Raw genomic sequence first — 15,256 nt, forward strand, 5'->3', positions numbered from 1 at the left:
ATTTAAACAAAGGATGACACTGATACAAAAATTTGAACCCGAATGGGACAAGTTCAGTTACATCTAAGCAAAATATGTTAATATAGTCCAAGTTATCCAGATAAATCAGAGAGCTCATTACTTAGGTTCATAGAGTGGAGCACAGAAGTGTTAGGGTCACCAAGGTTAGGGCGCCCTGGACCATGACAGGGAAAAAGGAACCACCTTTCTATCCTTGTTTTCTCCAGAAAACAAAAACCATTACTGCCATTGTCACCGTGAACTGTTTTCTTTAAGTTATTGCTTGGATTCTATGGTTCATAATGAGATGGTAAAATGCTTTTTCCTTATTATCATAATTGGAATGAGACAAAATGATCTGCCTAATAAAAATAATAGCACTGTGGCCAAACTATATTTTTCTTATAAATTATAGACCCAAAAGAGGTAAATGGGCTCACAAGTTCCTTGTTAACAAGGTCACCAATATAATTTGAATATTTTCCGCCGCTCTTGCTCTCACACCTACAGAGGGAAAGGGCTCCTGCTATGTAGGACAAGCAAACAGGAATGCTAATGAGTCTAACAGATTGGTTCAAAATAGAAGCACAAGCCTCCAGTTCATGAGGACAGGACGGTTATGAAAGCAAAGCCCAAGAGATGGGCCGTGTTCAGGAATTCAGCACTGTGACATTGTTTGAATGTTTGACATAGTTCTTGACCTAAGCTGGGCAAAATTTGTAGACTATAAATAGAATCACCAGGGAAAAGGTTACAAGAAACCATATAACTCTCTAAGCAGGAAATTTGCTTCTGAGAGGATCCATAAAGAATACATTGAAAGCATGCTTCATATCCTGTGTTTCATAGAAAGATGATATTTTGCAGCAATATACTATTTTATGTGGGTTCTATATGCATAGAAAGGTAAAATATTGAATCTACAGTAATAACATGGCATTACCCAATTAAGGCAACAACATTTACTCTGAAGAGAAGAATTAATTGTGACTCGCCATTTTGTTTGATGAAGTGAAGATGAGGGAAACATCAATAAATGGTCTACCTTAAATCATTCCGTTGCTCCTTTTCAGTCCACAAGTTCTGGGGAAATTCCTAATAGGAACTGCCTGTAGGGGCCAAGGGTAAAAAATGACGTGTTTCTGAGGAATGGAGAGATGGGTTTGTCACAAGGAAGGTTTCCAAGTGTAGATCATGGCATGGTGTGAAAGATCACAGAAGTGTCAGTGCCAATTGCTGACTGGCACAAGAAGGCGGGATGGGATGGAGGAACTGCCATGCTCTCTCCCTCACATATCACATGGATGGCTCTGCTCATCCACCTCATGCCATGGGACCCAGTGAGGAGACATCCAGCAGATAGGAGCTTCTTGACTGTGGGTTTCCCAGCCTCCCAGTCTGTAAGATGTAAATATCTGATCACCATCAAAGAAACAAACAAGTACCTTGGCCAAGCTCAAAGCTGCGTAAGTCGATCTGCCTAAAGTAGACAGGGCAAGGGCTGCCCGAGTTCTTGAAATCTGTAAAAGTTCAGCTCGAGGGAAGATCCCCTTGGGAAATGAACTGAGAGACTAATTCTCAAACCAGCTCTCTGGCCATCCAGGGAGAAGCCATTTAAATGAATCACAGAAGAATCTAAACATTGCATGTAGCGATCAGAGAAGTTATATTTTCTTGAAGTCAAACTCGGTAGTCCTCTGAGTGGTTCAGTATTACTTGGTACTTGACTCATCTATAAGTTTCTACTAATTGTTTTAAGCTCACTGGGAAAAGAAAGTCATATTGAAACATCTTGGTTTAATAATACTAATACTCTTGGTGTGGGGCTCTCAATTGTACGGAGACCGGGAAGGTTCGTGGTCAGTCTGTGCTACACAGTGAAACTCTATCTTAAAAGAAAAGAAGGGAAGGAAGGAAGGAAGGAAGGAAGGAAGGAAGGAAGGAAGGAAGGAAGGAAGGGAGGGAGGGAGGGAGGGAGGGAGAGAGACTGGGACACTGGATCTAGAAGGACTATTCAGAGGTTTCAGTTAAGAATGAATACTGTTCTTGAAAAGGCTCTTAGTTTTTTTTCTCAGCACCCCTGTCAGGTGGCTTCCGATCTACCTTTCTGTAAGCCTAGCTCCAGAGCAATCTGATGCCTTCATCTGTGTCCCTTGGTCACAGCATTTGCATGTGCCTACCACCCCACTTACACATATAATTTAAAAATATATAATGAAAGGCTAGATTATAAAATAGGCTTGTGAAAAGAGTATTATGGGAACAAATGGAGATCCTCACTTAGGGTAGAATAAAGAGCTAAATTAATAAAAAAAATGTTGGCTTATCTCATTTGACTTTGGCAGCTTGAAATGTATAGTTAAGGAAGGTAACAGAAATCTGTGCTTGTGAAATGCTAGATTCATGAAGTGTAACTGTAAAAAAAAAAAAAAACATCCAGTTACATTAGGTAATTTCTGCTGAGCAATCTGAATTTGTCAGTATTTCGGGACTTTTCCAATTTTCTTAGCACTGAAATTTATCCTTTATTTCCCAGAAAAGCTACTCTGACTTTTACACCATGCACCTTGCTCACAGAGGCTTTTAAAATAATAATGATGCCAAGGCTCCAGTGTCCCCCGATTTTAGTGGCATGGGCGAAGAGGCTCAATGAACGTAGAGAAATTTGCTAACAATTTATTTTTATTTAACATTCAACAGGGGAGAGATTTGTTTCCTCTGCAGATTTTAAGAGATTTAAATAGGGCCGTTTATGTTCAGCTCAATTAAGCTACTGATCATTCTATTTTCTTAGCAGTAAAGTTTCTGCAGCCCATTATTTCTTGAGAACAATGAAACAGCCCAGGAGGTCCAAGCCATCGGCCTCAGCGTGTAAAACCCATGTGCAGATTAACATGGATGCCCAGTTCCGCCTCCAGCTGACCTTTGAAAGCAGGCCTGGGGGTCCGGCTTGCTACCTGTTAGAACAAAGGAGGGAGTTTCGCAGGCTGTCAATGAGAGTATTTATTTCAAATAAAACACACCCCGGAACTGAACAAATGCAACATCTATGACATTTAGGAGCAAACATGCTGACACTCTGAAAGGCCTCCCCAGAGAATTTTCCTGAAGCAGAAGATAGTAACGTATATTCCTTACTCCTGGAGAAGACTGAATTGTGTTAGATCGGAGCTGGCCGCACAGCTGCGGGCAACCGGGGATGGGTGCTCATGTTGCCATAAAGAGGAACCCTCGATTAATTTCCCCTGCAGTAAGAGTTTGAATGAGCTGTGAAGTCACGTCCGGAGAGAAAAGAGAACATGCTGTATCTTCTGAAGACCTGTTGCCAGTTTTATTTATTTATTTATTTATTTATTCATTCATTTATTTATTTATTTATTTATTTTTAATTTTTGGTTTTGTTTTGTTTTCTTTTGGGGGAAGGCTGTAAGGGCCAGGGCAGATATGCGGGAACTGGGAGATGAGTGGGATTGGCGTGCCTGATATGAAATTCCCAAAAAAAAATCAATAAAAAATTAACAAAAGATTCTGTCACGTAGTAAGAATACAGTCAGAGCAAAACCCCAACTGCCTTTTAACTCAAAACAGTGTGAAATGGCATGCATTGAATACAAGATGTATATCTGTGTAATATTAAGAACAGGATACACATACACGCCCATGCAGGTAGGAATCTATGTAGCCTATTTGAAAACACAGAAGAAACTAAGGTAGCATGCGGAGTCATCTGGATTTCACAAGTATAAATACAAAACACTGCATTTGTGACTTCTGCATCACTGAGAAAAAAAGCTTAAGATAGGATTGGGGATCATTGTGTTGCTGGGGGTGGGTAGTGGTCTGTAGTTGGTGACTCCATGTGTTTGGCCTAAAGCCATGACACTAAAACACATACGATGCCCCCCCACCCCCATTCATGCGTGCACACATAGTTCTCTATTTATCTAACATTTCTGTGTGCCTAGGAGTCACCAATTTGCTGTTACCTTATGGCAAACTACAGAACCTGAGGAAATTCTGACAGATGGAATGTCTATTCCCTTCAGGACCCTTGATAGGTTGAAAAAAGATTAGGTCACCAACTAAGAGGCTGAGATTGAAAAACATTCGTGAAATTTCAGGGGCAAAACTCAAATGCTAGCACCCATCCCGGAAGAAGGGTTGTAATCATAGCCCCCTTAGTGAAAGTGTGGGAATGAGGGTTGGGATGAGCTGTGTGACATTCCTAGAAGACAGGACATGCTGCCTGTGTTTGCTTCAGTCTTCCTATGTCATGGTCTTCTTGTCATCAATAATTTTTTTTTATCAGACTGATGTTTTCAAATTCAAGCCCACATCTGTTCACACTAGTCATGAGCTGAAAGCACTCTGTGGTCTCTCTACTCTATCTAAATGCTCAGACTCTTTAGAACAGTCCAGATCCCCTTCAGCTCATTTCCATTCCTCTCCACCACACCTCAACTCATTCTGCACTCTGCTCTCTGCTTCTGCTTCTGCCTATCAGCCAGGCTCGAGGGCTTTCTTTGCTTGCCAGCTTGCCATTGCTTTGTTTCTTAGAGATTTGTCTCACTTACTCTGCAAGGAGTTCAGGCATCTTCCTCCTCTCTTTGCCCTCCCACCTAAAAAGATCATCTCTCAGTCTGAAGCTCTGGGTAAGAAGACATCACGCTCCATCAAAGCCTTAAGTATCCCAGTCCTCAGGAAACAACGCCTCCTTGTGAATTCTTCATATTTGGATCAAACCTAGAATCTGGACCTGGAGATACCACCGTCATAGGAATCTTCTGATAATCTATACTAGAATTTCTTTAAATACACACAGTAGCTAATTTTCCATTCTGTGGATGGAACCACAAGCAACCGACATAATCAGATTTTGCCTGAACATTTTAGAGCCAGTTTCAGATAAAAGAACTCATGGGTGCTGTGTTTTGTTTGTTTGTTGCTCAGTGATGAAATGTTTGCTTTCTCTCAACACCTTTTTAATTTAACAGTGAGCAATCATAATAATAGACCTGGAATGTCTATACGGAATGAGCTTAATCTTCCTTTTGCTTTGTGGTATTTGAACTAGAAGCCATTTCCCTGAATGTTCTAGACAAGCACGCCGCCACTTAGCTACCACCCTAGCTTTCTCCTTTAGTAACTTACTTAGAGACACCCTCCCTAAGTTGCTCAGACTGGACTTGGGACTCACTCTGCAGCCCAAGTAACCTTGAACTTGCAGTCTGCCAGACTCAGACTCCCAATGGCTGGGATGACAGGACCAAACCACCAGGAACAACTCAATGTTATTTACTCCACAATACTTTCATAAATTATTTAACCACTGACATATATATATATATGTATATATGTATATATACATGAGTGTACATGTATGTGTATATGTATATGATGCATATGTGTATGTGTATATGATGTATTATGTACATGTGTATGTGTATGTGCATGTATATGATGTATGTGTATGTGTATATGTCTGTGTATATGTATATGACGTATGTGTGTATGGTATGTACATGTGTATGAGTATATGTGTATGTGCATGTATGTGATGTATGTGTATGTGTATATGTATGTGTATATGTATATGATGTATGTATGTATGTACATCTGTATGTGTGTATGTGTTTGTGCATATATATGATGTATATGTATATGATATATGTGTGTATGTGTATGTGTGTATGTACATGTGTATGTGTGTTTGTGTATGTGCATGCATATGATATATGTATGTGTATGTGTTTATGTATATGATGTATGCATGTGTGTATATGTGTATGAGTATGATGTATGTGTATGTGTATATATATATATATATACGTATGTATATTAGTTATTCTTAGCCTTTTCTGTCACCAATAGTCACTATATTATAAATGCTTATGGAGCTCTTCATAGGTATGTGTATACACCTAGTAGAGAAATATTAAAAGGGGGAATGCAGGATAAGACATTTGTAATATTTATACCATTACTAAATTACATCTGCTATGCCGTATCTATGCATACTTAATCCCTGATGGAGGAGAGTTACTATCTCTGCCGAAAGAATGTTTATGAAACTCTGTTTTTAGCAGTGTTGCTCTCACACATGAGGATTTAATGTGCATTCTATTTTTATAGGAGATCTTGGGTATGTTTTCAGTCGTTTAAGACCTATTTGTATTCCATCACTAAATTATTGGATCTTAAATTTTGCCCTTTGTTTATTGAGTGGTTGGCATTTTATAATTGATTTGTAGAAAGGCTTTATATATATTAATGAGAAGAACTCCATGGAAAAGAAGTCTTTATTGCTTATTTCTCCTAGATTTTCTTTTTTTGTTTTGACTATTGTAGATATGATTAATTGCTTTCATTTTATTTAGCACAAATCAATAATTGTTTCTTAGTGCAGCTTTAGGTGTTAGACTGTATTAGATGATTCTTCCTCATTCAAAATTATTTTTAAAGTGTTGTGACCGGAGAGTAAACTCTAGAGCAAGAGACATCAAGATTAATAGATGAAAGAAGTTGAAAGGGCCAGCAAGATGGCCCTGTAGATAAGGGCTCTTGTTGCTAAGTATGAGGACTTGAGCTCAGTCTCCCAGACCAACAACTTAAAAGGACAAAAGAAACTTCTTCAGGTTGTCCTCTGACCAACACACATATGTCATACACACACACACACACACACACACACACACACACACACACACACACAAATATCATTTTTTTTAAAGAAAGAACTAGATGGCAGAGAAAAACAACAACCATTTTGGTCCTGAAATACATGTTATAAAACATAGACTGTGTAAGGAATGCCCAGGAAGGACTAGGGAAGCAGATCAGTGGTTAAAAGCAAATACTGCTCTTGCAGAGAAACAGAGTTTGAGTCCCAGCACCCACGTCAGCTAATTTATAACCACCTATAACTGCAGCTCCAGGACATACAAAAATCCCGTGTGCCTCTAACATATGAATACATATTAACGAGTCATGAGATTCATTTTCCTTCTTTCTTGCCAAACACTATATGATTTTCAAATACAAATATACTTGGTTGCATTTGGAGCTGTATAGTCTTGTATGTTAGTTGTTTTACCTCATTTGAAGAGTGTGGTTTACTTTTAAACTCAATGCTCTGTCCATTCACAGAAACATACACTAAAATTATATTTATTTGCTTGTTTGGGGGGCGGAGTGTAATTGCGAATGCCTGCATGACATGCACATGTGAATGCCGTCCATGTATTAGTCTGAAAACATCCTTAGAGGAGTGTTAATTTTTTCCTTTATCCACTGAGGCATCTCACCAGCCACATCCAAGCATTTCTTAAAGCTGCCTGATATTTGAATTTCAAAGGAGAGCACTTTATTGTGAAATTAAATGTTATCAGTCCCCCCAAAGTTTCTCCAACCACCTCATCATATTTGAATATGATTTTGGGGTGATGTAAAGACACGTCTTCTTTAATCATTCTTCCATGTGCCTGAAGAAGTTCACATGTGGAGGTACCACAGGAGACCTTAAGATACCCTGGAACTGAAGGCACATGTTTGTGACCATTCTGGTGAGTTTACTAAGAACCAAATCTAGGTCCTGTGCAAAAGTGGTCCACACTCTTAATTGAGGAGCCATCTCTCTGGCTCTCACTTTTTGGTGATCTAAAACGTAGCTATTATTTTTACTTCGTGCTGCATTCGTCCTGAGAAAGGAAAAGGCATTTGAAGCAGAGAATTAACCCAGAGGCATCATCGAACCTTCAAAAAGGAACTTAATTATACTCCATTCGAAAGTTCAGGGCTCTCTTGTGATTTGAACATGTTAGCACAATTCAAATTTCAGCTAAGGGTTCTTTTTACTTTAAAGAAAATTAAATTCAAAAACTTGAATGAAGCTCATGGGTCAGTCCCTTCCCATAAATGCTCACTTCCAACAAACGACCATTTTTTACTGCTTTGACCTATGGGCTAGCTTACACTCGTTTTTATGCAAATCGCCAGCCATATCGCTTTTTTATTAATTCATCCTGCGTTATAGCTTTGTTAATTTTTATATGATTCTACTTTAATTTGATATATCTTTTCATCAATTCTCCTTTGTTTTATAATTTATTTTTCTCCTGGAAAAACGTAAGAGTGCTGGGCTGAAACTTGATAAAAGAGAGGGACATATATTTTTTTAATTTAAGATTTATTTTCATTTTACTTATGTGTGTTTGTGTGTCATTGTACATTTCTAATCCAGATGTCTACACTATCAGAAGTGTCGGATTGGCTGGAGCTGGAGTTGTGTGGATTTGTGAACCACGTATTATGGATGCTAGGACCCGAACTCTACAAATCAACTCTGCTCGCCTCTTCAAGAGCATTAAGCTCTCTTAACCACTGAGCTATACGTGCAGAATGGAGGCGTTTGTTTGTTTGTTTGTTTGTTTGTTTAGATATCAGAAATGGGCAAGTACGTGGAACTATCTTTTGGGGGAATATCGGTATGAAGAAGCTTGTTCTAACGTTATTTTGAGATTTCACATAGGAAACTGGGGGACACCGGGCTGAAGAAACAGCAGTCAGTAACATGCTCGTTATGTACACAATCCAATGGTGCTGCCTAACTTTTCTCAGCTTGCTAAAATCTAGAGTCATATGAGACAACCTACAACACACACACATACATTACCGCTGCTGCCGCTGCTGCCGCCGCTGCCACCGTCACCGCCACCAACACCACCACCAACTCCACCATCATCGCCAGCACCACCAGCATCACCAGCAGCAGCAGCACCACCACTCACAAAAGAGAATTAGTGGCCATTTGAGATAGAGATAGGGACATAGGGACCCTCTGAATAAAGAGGAGACAGAGACACGGAAACAGATGAAACTACACAAACAAAAGTCTGGTAGTAGTACTGAGAAGTGGGTCCAGCTCTCCATTAGATGTGGGGAGCCCTGGCCGGAAAGATGTGGAGGTCAGACCCTGCTGTATTGAAGACAGAGGGAGCAGATCCAGAAGGTGGAAGGGATGAGCGTGTGGTTGGTTGTTGTGGAGTGCGCATGCGCAGCTCGTGAGCAACGCGCCTCCAGCCTAGGTCTCAATGCAGAGGCAGAGCATAACGCGCTGAAATGGGCACAAACCAGTAATAAAAAACCAAGGATGGCGACATTAGACAATCCCCTCTGAAACAACCTAGTGGCTGGTTGTTCTGGAAAAGCTGTGTTTGTCCTTCATTCTTACATCTCAAACAGCACACATTTGTGATGTCGAGAGGTGTGAGACTCTGTAAGCAAGCCATTGAGGGCATCTCCTGGACCATCCCAAGTGACACGGACTGCCTGGGATTGCCTTACGTTTCACGAGTTGAAGTTAGTGTTCCCGTGCACGGCAGACACAAGCTCCATACTTGGTTTCTTTTGTTCTAACTGACCACTATAAATTGGAGTATCCTAAACCTCATACCTTGCTCATGATGTTCATAGAATTCAGGGGCATACCAACCTATAAATGTTAATTATTATAAAAGGGATGATCAAGGATGAAGTTACAGGTACTGAGGATGGGGTGTATCAGAAGAGGCCAGACACTTCCACGTCCAGCTGTCTCTGACCCCTTCCAGGACCCTTTCAGACGTTCACTGTGCCTGATGTCTTGAAACACTGGTGTGCTTCAGAGGATCTCGCTGCTTTATCTACGATAAAGGACTAAGTGGAAAATTCCAGGAAGTTTGTTCAAGTTCCGTGCTTCCCTGAGGAATATTTTTTTGTGCCAGGTTGCAAGGAAGAACTCATCTGAAATGAGGGTCATGCCATTTACTACTGACAATGGATAGACAGATAGGAGGATTTCTTTATGGTCAGCTCCAAGACAGAAATTAATGGGTACCTGAGAGATTCTCTGTCTGCCTTCAGTGGCAAGAAATAAGTGGCAAGAAAAGGAGTATGAACCATAGGCAGAAACTACTTCATATTATATGTTATGATATATGCATATATATACATATTACATATCATATATTATATGAATAATATACGATTCATATATCAATATACGATTCCTCAAAAGAGGAATCGAAGTGGAGAAGATGAAGAAAGCCAAGGGAGGATCCCTCTATTTATAAGATCACATAGACAATAAACAAAACAATAGGGAAGTCAACCAGGGTTTCCAAGTAACAAAACAGGTTCGGCAGTAGTGTGTCCTTTCGAAATTTGCCTTATATAGCAGTATCTTTCAAATTGAAACATTCCATTCTAAAGGGAGGCTGCTAAGCCTCACGAAGTAAACAACTATAATATTCAGAAAATCCCCAAAACTTATAAGACTCACTGGTTCTTCCCCAAGACTCTACTATAAGCAATAAGCATTCTTGGGTGCAGAGATCCTCAAAATATCAAGGTAAATTGTGCTGGTAAATTGTGCAGAGACCTTCATGGCTGCAGGTTTCATGAATCAAGACCCATGCCAGGGAGGGCAATTTGGTGATACAGCTGCAGGTATCCACATTCCTCTAGGCAAGCCCTCACCCTTACTCTTGTAAGTAGCACCAATCAATTAATTGTTTTGCCAAGTTGAACTTTGGTAGAATCATTTTTTTTGGTCTGTCATGGGTGCCCAATCTAGAGTCCATAGATAGTTTTTGAAATTTCACAAGGAAAAGTCACACAGCATGAAAGCCTTGGTAGTTAACGACAGGAGACACAGTTTTCCTATGCCAGCAGCAGAAAGTTTGGACAGGAAGAGCTAGCCTTCAACAAAGATGATGCAGAAATGCTGGAATTGCTATTATGTACCTAAAAGAAGCAGTTGAGGGAGAAAGGAATACATGGTATTCACAGAATCATACTTGGCTCTTTGCTGGAAAGAGAGGCAAGTCCAAGTGAAGCTATGCAGATGTGTGGTTCACTAGTTAGCCCCTCATCCTTTTCAACGTCACTGGACACTCAGTTTCACCCTTTCCCTGGCATGCCGGTCCTTCAAATGCAAATCATCTAAATGGATCCTTCATATCGAGATAAGATGGAGTGGCAAATTCTAGAACCCATTGACAGTAAATATGTCAACGCACAGCTTGCTCAACAGTACTCTAAGTAAATTCTAATTTCAGAAATAGAATAAGATCACCTTACATAAATTTCCCATTCATCCAGGGAAGATTCTCATCTCTGAACCGTGATATATGATTAAAGTAAGTAAGGCCTGGGTGGATGTCAGTGGGAGTACCTTTTCAGATTTTGATATATAAAGTACCTGATACCCTTGATAACCTGTGCACTTTATAAATGGGCTGCTGAGTTCTCTGCCAAATTTTAGTCTTAAATCATGATTCAGGGACTTGTGCATTTGTAAAAGTGGAAGAAGACAGCATGATATGCTAGAGCTAAGAGCTCTCTTATTGAAGTGGGCACAAGAGAAGAGAAAAGTGTAGCTGAATTAGGAAACTTTCAAGCTAACAACATGCATTTCAACATACATGCTATAAAGAAAATGGGGTAAAGCTGTAAAAGAAAGTGAAAAATATATCTGGTCATAATTCTTATAATCACAATTTCTTTAGCCAATTAGTCTTCTATCTACTGTTGCTAAAGGTCTTTTTATGACTTGATTTGGACTACATCATCAAAATAGTGCGGGGGGGGGGCATTTTCAAATGTCTTGTTGAGTTTTTTTTCCCAAATTCTCATCCAACAAGTGATGTCAAGTCTCTGAGTCTTCCCGGATGCTTTGGAAAGATGGAATTCTGGTTCCTGTCCTTGAGATTCTCTAGTGTTATTGGTTAGAAACAAATTTGCATAACAAAGCATGATGCATAGCTAGAAGGAGAGCTGCAGTCACACACACACACACACACGCACACACACACACACGCACACACACACACACACACACACACACACACACACACACACACACACACCTAATACGAAAGTAGATATTTCAACTTCTTTTAGGCTCATGATCTTCACAGATATCGGCATCAAGAGCTATTATCTGATTCATCACCATGTTCTCTAACTCCCAATTCACGATAGACCATGGTTTTCAAACTCCATAGTCTCTCAATGTGACCATTTTTACTATATTATGGAACTCAAAGACATCCCACCCTGTTTGACTTTTCAGAGAGTAGCCATGACACTTGGCTTCTAGAACATATTAATTTCCTAGTGTCTGCAAACTCTGAGTTTAGGCGGGGAGATAAAATTTGTCAGCTCATCACTTGAACTACATAAAACTTCATTTTTTATTATTGCAACCTTCATGGTAGTTGTTAAGGGACTTTAAGAAACAATTGACATCGCGGATCCCGGCCCGCAGCAGCTCTCTGCTCCCAGACCCGGTGAGAGAGAGACCCAACCGCCTGGTCAGGTGGGCACTCCTGAGGCTGCAGAGCGAAAGAGACCACCAACACTGCTCACCCCTGCCCACATCCCTGGCCCAAGAGGAAACTGTATAAGGCCTCTGGGCTCCCGTGGGGGAGGGCCCAGGAGCAGCAGGACACCTGCCTGAGACACCGCCGGAACCTGAAAGAAACAGACCAGATAAACAGTTCTCTGCACCCAAATCCCGTGGGAGGGAGAGCTAAACATTCAGAGAGGCAGACAAGCCTGGGAAACCAGAAGAGACTGCTCCCTGCACACACATCTCGGACGCCAGAGGAAAAAGCCAAAGACCATCTGGAACCCTGGTGCACTGAAGCTCCCGGGAGGGGCGGCACAGGTCTTCCTGGTTGCTGCCGCTGCAGAGAGCCCCTGGGCAGCAGCCCACGAGCGAACCTGAGCCTCGGGACCACAGGTAAAACCAAATTTTCTGCTGCAAGAAAGCTGCCTGGTGAACTCAAGACACAGGCCCACAGGAACAGCTGAAGACCTGTAGAGAGGAAAAACTACACACCCGAAAGGAGAACACTCTGTCCCCATAACTGACTGAAAGAGAGGAAAACAGGTCTACAGCACTCCTGACACACAGGCTTATAGGACAGTCTAGCCACTGTCAGAAATAGCAGAACAAAGTAACACTAGAGATAATCTGATGGCGAGAGGCAAGCGCAGGAACCCAAGCAACAGAAACCAAGACTACATGCCATCATCAGAGCCCAATTCTCCCACCAAAACAAACATGGAATATCCAAACACACCAGAAAAGCAAGATCTAGTTTCAAAATCATATTTGATCATGATGCTGGAGGACTTCAAGAAAGACATGAACACACTTAGGGAAACACAGGAAAACATTAATAAACAAGTAGAAGCCTACAGAGAGGAATCGCAAAAATCCCTGAAAGAATTCCAGGAAAACACAATCAAACAGTTGAAGGAATTAAAAATGGAAATAGAAGCAATCAAGAAAGAACACATGGAAACAACCCTGGATATAGAAAACCAAAAGAAGAGACAAGGAGCTGTAGATACAAGCTTCACCAACAGAATACAAGAGATGGAAGAGAGAATCTCAGGAGCAGAAGATTCCATAGAAATCATTGACTCAACTGTCAAAGATAATGTAAAGCGGAAAAAGCTACTGGTCCAAAACATACAGGAAATCCAGGACTCAATGAGAAGATCAAACCTAAGGATAATAGGTATAGAAGAGAGTGAAGACTCCCAGCTCAAAGGACCAGTAAATATCTTCAACAAAATCATAGAAGAAAACTTCCCTAACCTAAAAAAAGAGATACCCATAGACATACAAGAAGCCTACAGAACTCCAAATAGATTGGACCAGAAAAGAAACACCTCCCGTCACATAATTGTCAAAACACCAAACACACAAAATAAAGAAAGAATATTAAAAGCAGTAAGGGAAAAAGGTCAAGTAACATATAAAGGGAGACCTATCAGAATCACACCAGACTTCTCGCCAGAAACTATGAAGGCCAGAAGATCCTGGACTGATGTCATACAGACCCTAAGAGAACACAAATGCCAGCCCAGGTTACTGTATCCAGCAAAACTCTCAATTAACATTGATGGAGAAACCAAGATATTCCATGACAAAACCAAATTTACACAATATCTTTCTACAAATCCAGCACTACAAAGGATAATAAATGGTAAAGCCCAACATAAGGAGGCAAGCTATACCCTAGAAGAAGCAAGAAACTAATCGTCTTGGCAACAAAACAAAGAGAATGAAAGCACACAAACATAACCTCACATCCAAATATGAATATAACGGGAAGCAATAATCACTATTCCTTAATATCTCTCAATATCAATAGCCTCAACTCCCCAATAAAAAGACATAGATTAACAAACTGGATAGGCAACGAGGACCCTGCATTCTGCTGCCTACAGGAAACACACCTCAGACACAAAGACAGACACTACCTCAGAGTGAAAGGCTGGAAAACAACTTTCCAAGCAAATGGTCAGAAGAAGCAAGCTGGAGTAGTCATTCTAATATCAAATAAAATCAATTTCCAACTAAAAGTCATCAAAAAAGATAAGGAAGGACACTTCATATTCATCAAAGGAAAAATCCACCAAGATGAACTCTCAATCCTAAATATCTATGCCCCAAATACAAGGGCACCTACATACGTAAAAGAAACCTTACTAAAGCTCAAAGCACACATTGCACCTCACACAATAATAGTGGGAGATTTCAACACCCCACTCTCATCAATGGACAGATCATGGAAACAGAAATTAAACAGTGATGTCGACAGACTAGGAGAAGTCATGAGCCAAATGGACTTAACGGATATTTATAGAACATTCTATCCTAAAGCAAAAGGATATACCTTCTTCTCAGCTCCTCATGGTACTTTCTCCAAAATTGACCATATAATTGGTCAAAAAACGGGCCTCAACAGGTACAGAAAGATAGAAATAATCCCATGCGTGCTATCGGACCACCACGGCCTAAAACTGGTCTTCAATAACAATAAGGGAAGAATGCCCACATATACGTGGAAATTGAACAATGCTCTACTCAATGATAACCTGGTCAAGGAAGAAATAAAGAAAGAAATTAAAAACTTTTTAGAATTTAATGAAAATGAAGATACAACATACTCAAACTTATGGGACACAATGAAAGCTGTGCTAAGAGGAAAACTCATAGCGCTGAGTGCCTGCAGAAAGAAACAGGAAAGAGCATATGTCAGCAGCTTGACAGCACACCTAAAAGCTCTAGAACAAAAAGAAGCAAATACACCCAGGAGGAGTAGAAGGCAGGAAATAATCAAACTCAGAGCTGAAATCAACCAAGTAGAAACAAAAAGGACCATAGAAAGAATCAACAGAACCAAAAGTTGGTTCT

Source organism: Rattus norvegicus, chromosome 17 (genome assembly GCF_036323735.1).
Source record: "Rattus norvegicus strain BN/NHsdMcwi chromosome 17, GRCr8, whole genome shotgun sequence".
In the NCBI taxonomy this organism is placed as follows: Eukaryota; Metazoa; Chordata; class Mammalia; order Rodentia; family Muridae; genus Rattus; species Rattus norvegicus.